Source organism: Dasypus novemcinctus, chromosome 22 (genome assembly GCF_030445035.2).
Source record: "Dasypus novemcinctus isolate mDasNov1 chromosome 22, mDasNov1.1.hap2, whole genome shotgun sequence".
Classification (NCBI taxonomy): Eukaryota; Metazoa; Chordata; class Mammalia; order Cingulata; family Dasypodidae; genus Dasypus; species Dasypus novemcinctus.
Genome location: NC_080694.1, coordinates 11749574 through 11761133, shown reverse-complemented (window position 1 = coordinate 11761133; position 11560 = coordinate 11749574).

Genomic DNA, 11560 nt, shown 5'->3' with positions numbered 1-11560 from the left:
AGCCTAAGAAACTAAAATAGAGGGTAAGAGAGAAAAATATTATTAAAGTTATATTTATAGAGATCCATGAAAGGGAAACTATTCTCACACAAAACCTTCCCCCTTCAAGTGCTGCTGAAGTCAGAGGATGAGCTCCCTTGGATTTAAGAAGCTTTTTTTTTCTTCTGGAGACATCTATGGGATGTGGCCTAAAGATTTGAAAATGCCTTTGGGTAAATAGCTTAAATAATTCTAATTTTGCTTGTCTTTGTTTTTCATTTTATAGTTTACATCCATTTTAGAAGATCTATTCTGGGAGAGAACAAGTGGGAAATAGGACCTCCTGGGTGTATTGAAAGGACTTCATTTGACAACAGATCACCAAGTGACTGTGCAATTATTAACCTAGATGAACTTCTCTTGAGAAAGTGACCCAGATACTATAGATATAAACTATCTGCTGTAAGCTTGACTTGTCATATCATTTTATGCTTATTAATCATATTTTTCACTTTGAGAACAATAATAGAAATAAAGAATACGTGGAAAGAGAAACCAATCTATTTTAGGATTGACTAGGTGGGTTCACATTCTTAGCTCCAGCATCTGCTGAGGGTACTATGAAAAGCTCTTTGGAAAACTCAGAATAAGTGTTGGTAGACAATACCTATATGACACAATCCTAGGTAAGTTAACATTTTGGGGTCCAAAATAAATATTTGCTTTGAACTTGAGCAATACGTATTCAGAGACAACATGTTTAACGGATAAGTTATCATTGGCCAAAACACCCTATAATAACTCTCATAATGTTTACACAGCTCTTGAAATTCAAGCATAATTAGCTTTTCTGAGGAGAGCCATACTGAGGAAAAGAGTCTATTGACCCTTATTGGCCACTTAGAAAGGGATGCTATTTTGCAGGAGGGAGAGAAAGATCACAAGCAACCTAGTCAGGTATGATAGTTTTAGAAAAATGGACAAAAATTTCTCAGCAATATGAATACAGCATTCCAGGAAACAAAGATGGAAAAGGTCATGCACATTAATACAAAAGAAGATGTGAATTATTCTCCTTAAATGGATTCATAGGTAAAGCAAAAGCAATGGCTTGTGATCTTGTCAGAAGAAATCCAGTGATGAATTTATGGGAATCTTTTTTTTTTTACTTTTTTTTCTTCTTTATTTTCTTTTAAATGTTACATTAAAAAAATATGAGGTCCCCATATACCCCCACCCCACCCCTACCACATCAACAACTTCTTCCATCACTGCAGCACATCCAGTGCACCTGGCGAATACATTCTGGAACACCGCTGCACTACATGGACAGTGGTCCACATTGTAGTCCACACTCTCCCCCAATCCACCCAGTGGGCCACGACAGGACACACAGCATCTAGCATCCATCCCTGCAGCACCACCTAGGACAACTCCAAATCCTGAAATGTCCCCACACCATATAGCTTCTTCTTAATCCCCTTATCTTACGGGAATGCATGAACAGATAGAGTGAACTGTTTAAGTGGTCTGTAACTGCCAAGGTCCCATAATCAACTAAAACTATATGTACCCAATAGTGCAGTTGGTCAGAAGTGGAAATCTATTAAATTTTACTAGAAATTTACTGGTTAGTAGAAGTTGGTGATTAATTAAAGGTAAGGCTAATTAGGCATCCCATGTCATTATGGCCTTTTAGTTTGAAACAGGGTATATGTTTAGGCACCAAGAAACTCAGATCCAGAACGAATGAGACTTGGCACTTGACATACTACAATCCATGATGAATTTGATAGATAGGCAAAGGTCAGTTTTATTTGAAAAGACAAGAAAATATTGTCATACTTCTAAATGATTTATTTTGTAACAATCTTAATGTATTTTTATTAACTGTTATAATTCATAGGATTAATTTCATTGATTTAATCAAAATATATGCTAATACCTATATTGATGACCAAATGTATTAGGAAATTAATTAAAATCACTGAATGATGTTCATTCAATGAAATATGCAAGGTCAGCGAAGGAATAAGTATTAGTTAACAATTAATTGATTGTCAGAATAAATCAATATGTTCATACCTTTCATTAAGTTAGAATTAAAGCAGTGAGAGGAGGTAAAATAATTGTCAAACTTCTGCATGATTAGGAACAAGTTCATGCTGGAATATTTGGCAAACTGAAATCTTCTTCAAAACAATACCTATACCTTATTTGATGGTACAAATTATTAGCATCTTGGCAGTTATCTATTTTATTTTTCTCTTCTATTTATAGTATAAAATATATAGTAGAAAGAATGTTCATTTGTGATTTATTAAAAAGGCTTGACCATATTCAGAGGGAGATCTATACTGGATAGAGTTATTCCCCCCTCCCCCAAGATGGCTTTTTGGGCTCTTTGCTCATTGCTCATTTTTTTTATCATTATCTGTTTTTCCTTTAGTAGGCACCAGGAACCAAACTTGGATGTCCCATGTGGGAGACAGACACTCAACTGCTTGAGCTACATCTGCTTCCCAGGATACAGTTATTTTACAGCTCAAAGAAAGTGCTGAGAACCCCTGGACTTGACTCTAGGCTAGGATAAAGGCTGTGGGAATTTTGATGTGCTGTTTAAAGTCCAAATATCCCTTGGTAAATCCAAGGGCCAGGGTTTTTTAGTTTTCATCTGACTTAAGTGACTTGACTAGAGAGACACAAAACCCTTGCAACGTATGCCTTGAACCCTCTTGAAATTAAGATTTACATGCAGATATTGGTGGTTTAACTGGAAGCTAAACTTACCTAAGTGTGAGTAAGAACCCAGGGCTGGTTTTGCCTGGTTGCCTCTTGGAACTCCAATGCTTGCTTGCACTCCATTTCTCTTTTTGCATGCTCTCCTTTGCCTTAAAATAAAAGCCTTGCCTAATAATGGTTGTGAATTCTTTCAAATATCCAGACTCATGAAATTTTTGCAGGTGATGTCTCCATTGCAAATATTTTTAGGATCATTGGTTTCAAATGTGGAAGTGAAGGAGGATGGAATTACACAACTTTATGTCTTTATCACTTCACACAAATTTTCTTTTTCATTGTCTGACACAGTGAGCACAAGTATGGAGCTAAATTTACATAGACCCAAGGAAAGTGGTACTGATACCTAAAACATAATAACCATGCAATTAAATTTGATGATATGTATTCTTAAGATATTTTAAGGTGGGTCATAACTATCTCATGTAATACATTTAAGGGTAACTGTGAATGTGGCCCAAGTGCAAAATGACAAGGATAATCCTGATATTTTTCCCATCAAATTGTAAGATATTTGTTTGAAAATGTATTCATAGACTATGTTAACAATGTTGCTTATATATCAAGCCATGTTGAGATGGAAAATACAATGATGGGGATATATTTATGGGTTAAAAGTAGTAATAAATAATGACAATGGGTATTACCTCAAAGAGAAAAGCAACAGTATGTTGGTGAGGATACCAAGAAGAAATTCAGCCATGCTATTTCCATTGCCCCTTTAGAAAAAGAGAGTATTCTTAGTCATCTCTCAGATATGGTGCTGATTGAAGCTCACTCTGAAAATAATTTGCAGACCTGTTTACTCCAGAAAAGAGGAGTTGGATCCCTGATGATTTCCAAGCTCTGATTAACAGATGGACTTGGCTTATTTGGAGAAAAGAGATATAGTGCTGGGAAGACTCAATTTGTGAGTTGACAGCTAAGCTAAATCAGGGATTAGAATTTATAGATTATGAATTATACTTAAATCTGCTTATTTTTCAGAATGACTTGTAAAAACCACTAGGAAAGTTATACAGGGCATAGAATGTTGAAAAGCAGGGCTTCTGTGTTGCCACAAATCAGTATGATATGTGCTAAACTGTCTGTACACTGGGAAACATATCACTGTCAACTGCCAAGTATGTCAGAGATCCATTTGTACCATAGAATGCAGTGTAGGTAAAACAGCGTATGCATTTAAGGACTGTAGAAATGGATCCAAGGGATAGCCTTGAGGTAGATGAACTTGGGTATGATTTAGTGTCCCAATGATACCAATATTCTCTCTCTAGAGATATACAAAGGACACTTACGGGAAGCCTTATGGAATACCCAGATGGAGCTGTATTGAGAATAGAGCATGTTCATTCATTATGCTCATGAGGCATGTAATATGTAGAGGGAAATTTTCCTCAAATTGCACAAACTATGAATATCCAATTGCAATAAAATAGTAGGTGGTTTAATCAGCCCTTATCCCACCTTTCTAAGCATTCTGCAAAGATTTTAGATGCTGATCATGGGGTACCGATACAATTCAAAATAACGATCCCAGAAATTTACCCAGATGAAAAGACTTGCTCCCCCAAACAGGAAACGCAGCAAGATTTTCTCAAGAAGTATTGAAAAGCTAGCAAATACTGGAATTCATAATTGTTGCTGGCACCCTGTAGTGTATGATTGCATATTTTTTTCTCTGTATTGCCTTAAATCTTTGGTAAAGGGAACAAATGAGGTACATAAATTCATGGTGTATATACTTCAGTTTGTGAATGTGTTCCACAGAAGCAGAAAGAGGCTTAATTTTATTTTATTTGGAAAAATTACTATTTGTCCACGTGGTGGATTGTTGTTATTCCATTAGAGAATATGGTAGAGCTTCCCAGGATGGGAATTCAATATTATTTCAGTTATTGTGTGAATCTCCATCCACTGAGATAATGGTGTATGAACATTTGAACACATTTATGTAACTTATATGTATGCCTAGGTGAACTTCCTCCAATGTATCCCCCATTACTGACACACCACACCAATGATTCTCCCCTGCCACAGTTGTAACCCTTCTGTGGTCCAAAACATCTTCAATTATGAAGCCAAGAATATTGCAAATTTAATTAAGAGGAAAATTAAATAATAATGATAGGTTTAAACATAAGAAATAAAATACATAATAATTTAGAAAAACTAAAACAAATAAAATTTTAAAATTGGGATGTAAAAAAATAATGAAAAATATATTTTTTAAATTTTTGATGTTTTGCCTTTTATCACTGTAACATTTCTTGTCCTGTATGTAAAGTGACATTTTGTTCCTTTTTCTTCCCCAGTGTCTTACTTTTTTTCATTTTGTCTTCAAAGAAGTTTTAGTTCACATTAAAGTAAAATACAAAACACACGTTTCTCCAACATACCCAACATCCTCCCCCTTTTCTTCTTTCATGCATCAATAAGCTTTTTATATGTGGATGGTACATTTGTTACAACTGATGTACAAATACTGAAACATAGCCACTAACCATGGTCAAAGTTTTACATTATAGTCTATACTCTAGACCATATACTTTTATAAATTTCTGATGAAATTCAACATGGCTGTATTCATCATTGGTAGATCATGCAGAACACTTCCATTGCCCCCTAAATACTCCCTCTTCCATCTACTCTACTCATCCCTCCTCTTACCCTTCCCTGTGAGGCCCAAGACAACCACCAGACTTTACTTTTAGAGGGACAAAATTCATAGTTACTTGCAACAAAAATGAGGCCTTGACACACTGGTCTGCTCTCCCCTATTAGGAACTACCTGTGTTCTTGAGAGACAACCAACCCTCTGTTTGAAAACATATATTGGACCTCCCTATGATAGGAGTCCAACTCCTTCCCATTCATTATGTGGGTCTCCACCCATTGATATAACACCCTATGATGAAATTCTCTCTCACTAATTCTCTAGAAGACTTCCCCAGGTGTGCCCTCTCTGGATTGTCCCCCAACCAACATCTCAAAGCAGTAACGCTTCCTTGTCATATTGCCAAAATGGCTTTCCCAACATTGTAGCTTCAACCACATACCCACCAATTCCCAATGTTCACCTGCTCCCTTCCCCAACCCTGCCCCATTTCCATGGACCATTCATTCATTCACCTTCCCCATTCTAACCCCTGTCAAATTTGTACCACCCAACCCAATAGTATTATACGCCCCTGTCATGCCCCTTCATTGCAAAACTACTCACTTCCACCTTACCATAGATTTCACCAACATGGGCTATGACTCAAAAACTTTTTCTCCCTTTCTATTTCCCATAAACCTATCTTCCAGACACTAGCTCTCCGAGTCTGATCAATTTGGTTAATTCATATCAATGAGGTCATTTCATATTTGTCCTTCAATGCCTGGTTTGCTTCACTCAACATATTATCCAATGTGTTAGTGCTATATTCCTTCTTACAACAGAGTAATATCCCATTGTATGTGTATACCATATTTTGTTTATCCATTCATCAGTTGATGTGCATTTGAGTTGATTCCAACTTTTGGCAATAGTGAATAATGCTGCAATGAACATTGGTGTTCATGTAACTGTTCATGTCCTTGCTTTCAATTCTTCTGTGTATACACCCAGCAGTGGAATTACTAGATCATATGGCATATCCATAGTTAATTTTTTGAAGAACTGCCAAACTGTCCTCCACAATGGCTGGACTATTCTACATTCCCACCAACAGTGGGTGAGGGTTCCCATCCCTCATATCCTTCCAACACTTGCAGTCCTCTGTTTTTTTTAATAGTCACCAGTCTACCGGGTGTGAAAAGATTTCTCATTGTAGTTATTTTCTCTCTCTCTTTATTTTTTAAAAATATTACATGAAAAAATATGAGTTCCCTGTATACCCTGCACCCCCCTCACTCCCATATCATATTAACATCCATATCAACAACCTCCTTCATCATCGTGGAACATTCACTGCATTTGGTGAATATATTTTGGAATACTGCTGTACCACATGGATAATGGTTTACATCGTAGTTTACACTGTTTCCCAGTCCATGCAGTGGGCCATGGCAGGACATACATTGTCCAGCATCTGCCCCTGTAGTGCTACCCAGGACAACTCCAAGTCTTGAAAATGCCCCACATCATATCTCTTCTTCCTCTCCCTACCCGCAGCAGCTACTCTGGCCACTTTCTCCACATCAATACTACAATTTCTTTCATTACTTGTCAGAATAGTTCCATAGTTAGAATATCAGTAAGTCCACTCTAATCCATACTCTATTCCTCCATCCCGTGGACCCTGGGATGATTGTGTCCACTCCACCTCTATATCTAGAGGGGGCTTAGATGCCACATGGATGATGGATGCAATTCTCCTGCTTGCAGTTGTAGGCACTCTTGGCTCCCTGGAGTGGTGGTTGATGTTCTTCACCTCCCTGTTAACTGACTGGGGTAAGTCCAATAAACCAGAGGGTAGCTCAGGGCCTGGCTATCACATTGACAGATCAGATATTCAGGCCTCCTGAGTATACATCAACCACAGTGCCAAACACAGGTCCAGTAAAAGTAACAAAAGAGGCAGGTGTAGAAAGGTCATATCTGAATCCAACTCCATCACACTCAAGAACACAAATTCCAAAGCAAGGCCAACTGATATGGCACTGAACTCCAGAGCCTTCTACCATGACCATAGTACCTGTGAGTCTCTGTAGTCCTCAGGAGAACCAGTACCTGGGCTTGTATATACTTTGGCTGTCTCTGGGACCCTGCTGAGGTGTGTGTAAGCACAACCCCTCTGATGACCTCCCAAATCTTTTTTGGAGACTCATAACCATGTAAACTCATTTGTCCTTTCCATTCACCCTTTTTGTCAAGGTCAAAAAGCAGTTTTTAACACCTGATATTATATGTAGGTTGAGATATTCTGCTGGTCTGAATTGACCCTTTTATTCAAGGTCTTTTTCTAGTTACATCATCAGCTGGTGCTTGGTAGTAATCCCTCAGTGCCAGGGAGGCTCACCCCTGGGAGTCATGTCCCACACTGGGGCGGGGGGGGGGGGGGAAGGTAATGCATTTACATGCTGAGTTTGGCTTAGAGAGTGGTCACATTTGAGCAACATGGAGGCTCTAGGAGGTAAATCTTAGGCACCCTGCAGCTCTAGGCCTATTTCATATTTCAGGTGCACAGGCTTATAAGCATAGTCATCAGTATCAAGGGCTCATTGTTGGCCCATCCTTCTTTATTGGTCTTTGCCATTGCACTTGGAGGATTCTTGCTGTTCCATTTTGATTTTCATTTCCCTAATAACTAGTGATGTTGAGCATATTTTCATATGTTATTTAGCCATTTGTATTTCTTCTTTGGAGAAGTATCTATTCAAATCATTTGCCCATTTTTAAAATGGATTGTTTGTCTTTATTTTCAACATATAGGATTTCTTCATATCTGTTGCATATTAGGTTCCTGTCATATATATGGTTGCCAAGTATTTCCTCCCATTTTGTAGACTCTCTTTTCACTTTCTTGATAAACTCCTTTGAGGTGCAAATATTTTCAGTTTTGAAGAAGTCACTTTTATCTATTTTTCCTTTCACTGCTCATGTTTTGGATGTGAAGTTCATGAAACCATTTCTTATTTCAAGGTCCTGTAGATGCTTCCCTACATTATCCTCAAGGCCTTTTGTGTCTTGGCTCTTATATTTAGATCTTTAGTCCATCTTGTATTGATTTCTATATAAGATGTGAGATGGTGTTCCTCATTCGTTCTGTTGGATGTGGATATCCAGTTCTTCAAGCACCATTTGTTGAAAAGGTCATTTTCTCCCAATTGAGTGGGCTTGGTGGCATTGTCAAGTATCAGATGACTGTATATGTGAGGATCTATATCAGAACTTTCAATTCACTTCCATGGGTCATTAAGTCTATCCTTGTGCCAATACCATGTAGTTTTGACCACTATAGCTTTGTACTATGCTTTTTTCATTGTTGTTTTTATTTACTTTTCTTTATTTTCTTTTAAATGTTACATTAAAAGAATATGAGGTCCCCATATACCCCTACCCCACCCACCCCGCCCCTCCTACATCAACAACCTCTTCCATCATTGCAGCACATCCACTGCACCTGGCAAATACATTCTGGAGCACTACTGCACCACATGTACAGTGGTCCACATTGTAGTCCACACTCTCCTCCAACCCACCCAGTGGGCCATGACAGGACACACAACGTCCAGCATCCTACTATGTTTTAGAGCCAGGTAGTGTGATTCCTCCAATTTCATTTTTCTTTTTCAAAATGTATTTGGCTAGTTAGGGCCTCTTGCCCTTCCAAATAAATTTAATGGTTAGTTTTTTCAATACGGTAAAAAAAAATGCTGTTTTGATTTTTATTGGAATTGCATTAAATCTGTAGATCAGTTTGGGTAGGATAGACATCTTAATGAGTTTTAGTCTTCCCATCCATGAACAAGGAATATACTTCCATTTATTTAAGTTTTCTTTGTTTTCCTTTAACAGTGTTGTGTAATTTTCTGTATATAAGTCATTTCTATCTTTAATTAAATTTATTCCTAGTTATTTGATTCTTTCAGTTGCTATTGTAAATGGATTTTTTTCTTGGTTTCTTACTCAGATTGCTCATTGTTGGTGTACAAAAATGCTACTGATTTTTGTGCATTGATCTTATAACCAGTGACTTTACTGAATTCATTTATAAGCTCTCAAAGCATTGCTGTAGATTTCTCAGGGCGTATTATGTATATGGTCATGTCATCTGCAAATAGTGAAATTTTGACTTCTTCCTTTCCAATTCAGATGCATTTTCTATCTTTTTCATGCCTAAGTGCTCAGGGAAGTGCTTCTAATACAGTGTTAAATAGAAGTGGTGACAGTGGGCATCCTTGTCTTGTTCCTGATCTTAGAGGGAAAGCTTTCAGGATTTCACCATTTATACAATGGTGTTAGTTATGGGTTTTTCATGTATACCATTTATCATGTTGAGGAAATTTCCTTCTATCCCTATCCATTGCATTGTTTATTATCATGAAAGGGTGCTGTATTTTGTTGAATGCTTTTTCTCTGTCAATAGAGATGATCATGTGATTTCTTTTCTTTTGAAGTGTTTATGTGGTACATTACATTGATGAAATTTCTTATGTTGAACCATCCTTGCATATGGGGGATGAAACCCACTTGGTCATGACATAGAATTCATTTGATGCTCTTGAATATGATTAACAAGTATTTAGTTGAGGATTTTAGCATCTAGGTTCATTAGAGAGATTGGTCTGTAATTTTCCTTTCTTGTGGTATCTTTTTTGAATTTGATATTAGGGTAAATTTGGCATCAGAAAATTATTTAGGCAATGTTCATTCTTCTTCAATTTTCTGGAAGAGTTTAAGTAGGATTGGTGTTAGTTCTTTCCAAAATGTTTGGTAGAATTCACCCATGAAGCCATCCAGTGTTGGGCTCTTCTTAGTTGGGAGAATTTAATGACTAATTCAATCAAGTTACTTTGACTGGTCTGTTGAGTTCATCAATTTCTTCTTTCATTAATGTAGGTTGCTTCTGCGTTTCTAGGAATTTTCCCATTATCTCTAAATTATCCTTCTTGTTAGCATATAGTTTTTCAAAATACCCTCTTATGATACTCTTTATTTCTGTGGGGTCAGTGGTAATATCCCCTTCCTCACTTCTTATGGTGTGTTTTTGCATCTTCTATTTTTTTTCACTGTTAGCCTTGCTAGACTTTTGTGAATTTTATTGGTCTTATTAAAAAAAAAAACAGCTTTTGGTTTCATTTATTTTTTCTAGTGCTTTTTAATTTTCTACTTCATTTAGTTCTACTCTTTTCTTTGTAATTTTAATTCCTTTAATTCCTAATTTGTTGTTCTTTTTCTAATTCCTTTAGGTCTGCAGTTAGGTCTTTGATTTTAGTTCTTTTATTCTTTTTTGATATATGCATTTATGACTATAAAATTTCCCTTTCAGTACAGCTTTTGCTGCATCCCACAGGTGTTGATATATTGTTTTGTCATTTTTATTCATTTCAAGGTAGATATTGATATCTTTTGTAATTTCCTCCTTGACCCACTGTTTGTCTAAGAGTGTGCTGTTTTACTTTCATTTCTTTGTGCCTAATCTGGTTCTCTGGCCCTTACTGATTTCCAGTTTCATTCCACTGTGATCAGAGAAATTACTTTGTATAATTTCAATCTTTCTGAATTGAGAGTTGTTCTTTGGCCAGCATGTGGTCTATCTTGGAGAATGATCCATGTGACATCAAGAAGAAAGTACATCCTGCTGTAGTCTTCTGTATATGCCTATTAGGTCCATATCTTCTAATGTATATTCAAAGTCTTTGTTTCTTTATTGAAAATCTGTTAAGATATTCTGTCTAATTGTGATAGTGGTGTGTTAAAATTTCCCAATATAATGGTAGAGGCATCTATTTCTCCCCTTAGTTTTTCCAGTTTTTGGCTCATGTATTTTGAGGCAACCTGCTTAGATGCATAAATGTTTAAGAATGTTCTTTCTTCTTGAAAGATTACCCCTTTTACTAATATATAGTGTCTGTCTTTGTCTCTTATGATAGTTTTGCATTTAAAGTCTATTTTCTCTGATATTAGTATAGATACTCGTGCCCTTTTTTGGTTGCTGTTTGCTTGTAAACCTGTTTTTCCAGCTGTTCACTTTCAGTCTTCTTGAATCCCTGGGTCTAAGGTGGGTTTCTTGTAGACAGCATATTGATGGCTCACATTTCCTTATCCATTCTGCCAATCTGTCTCATGACA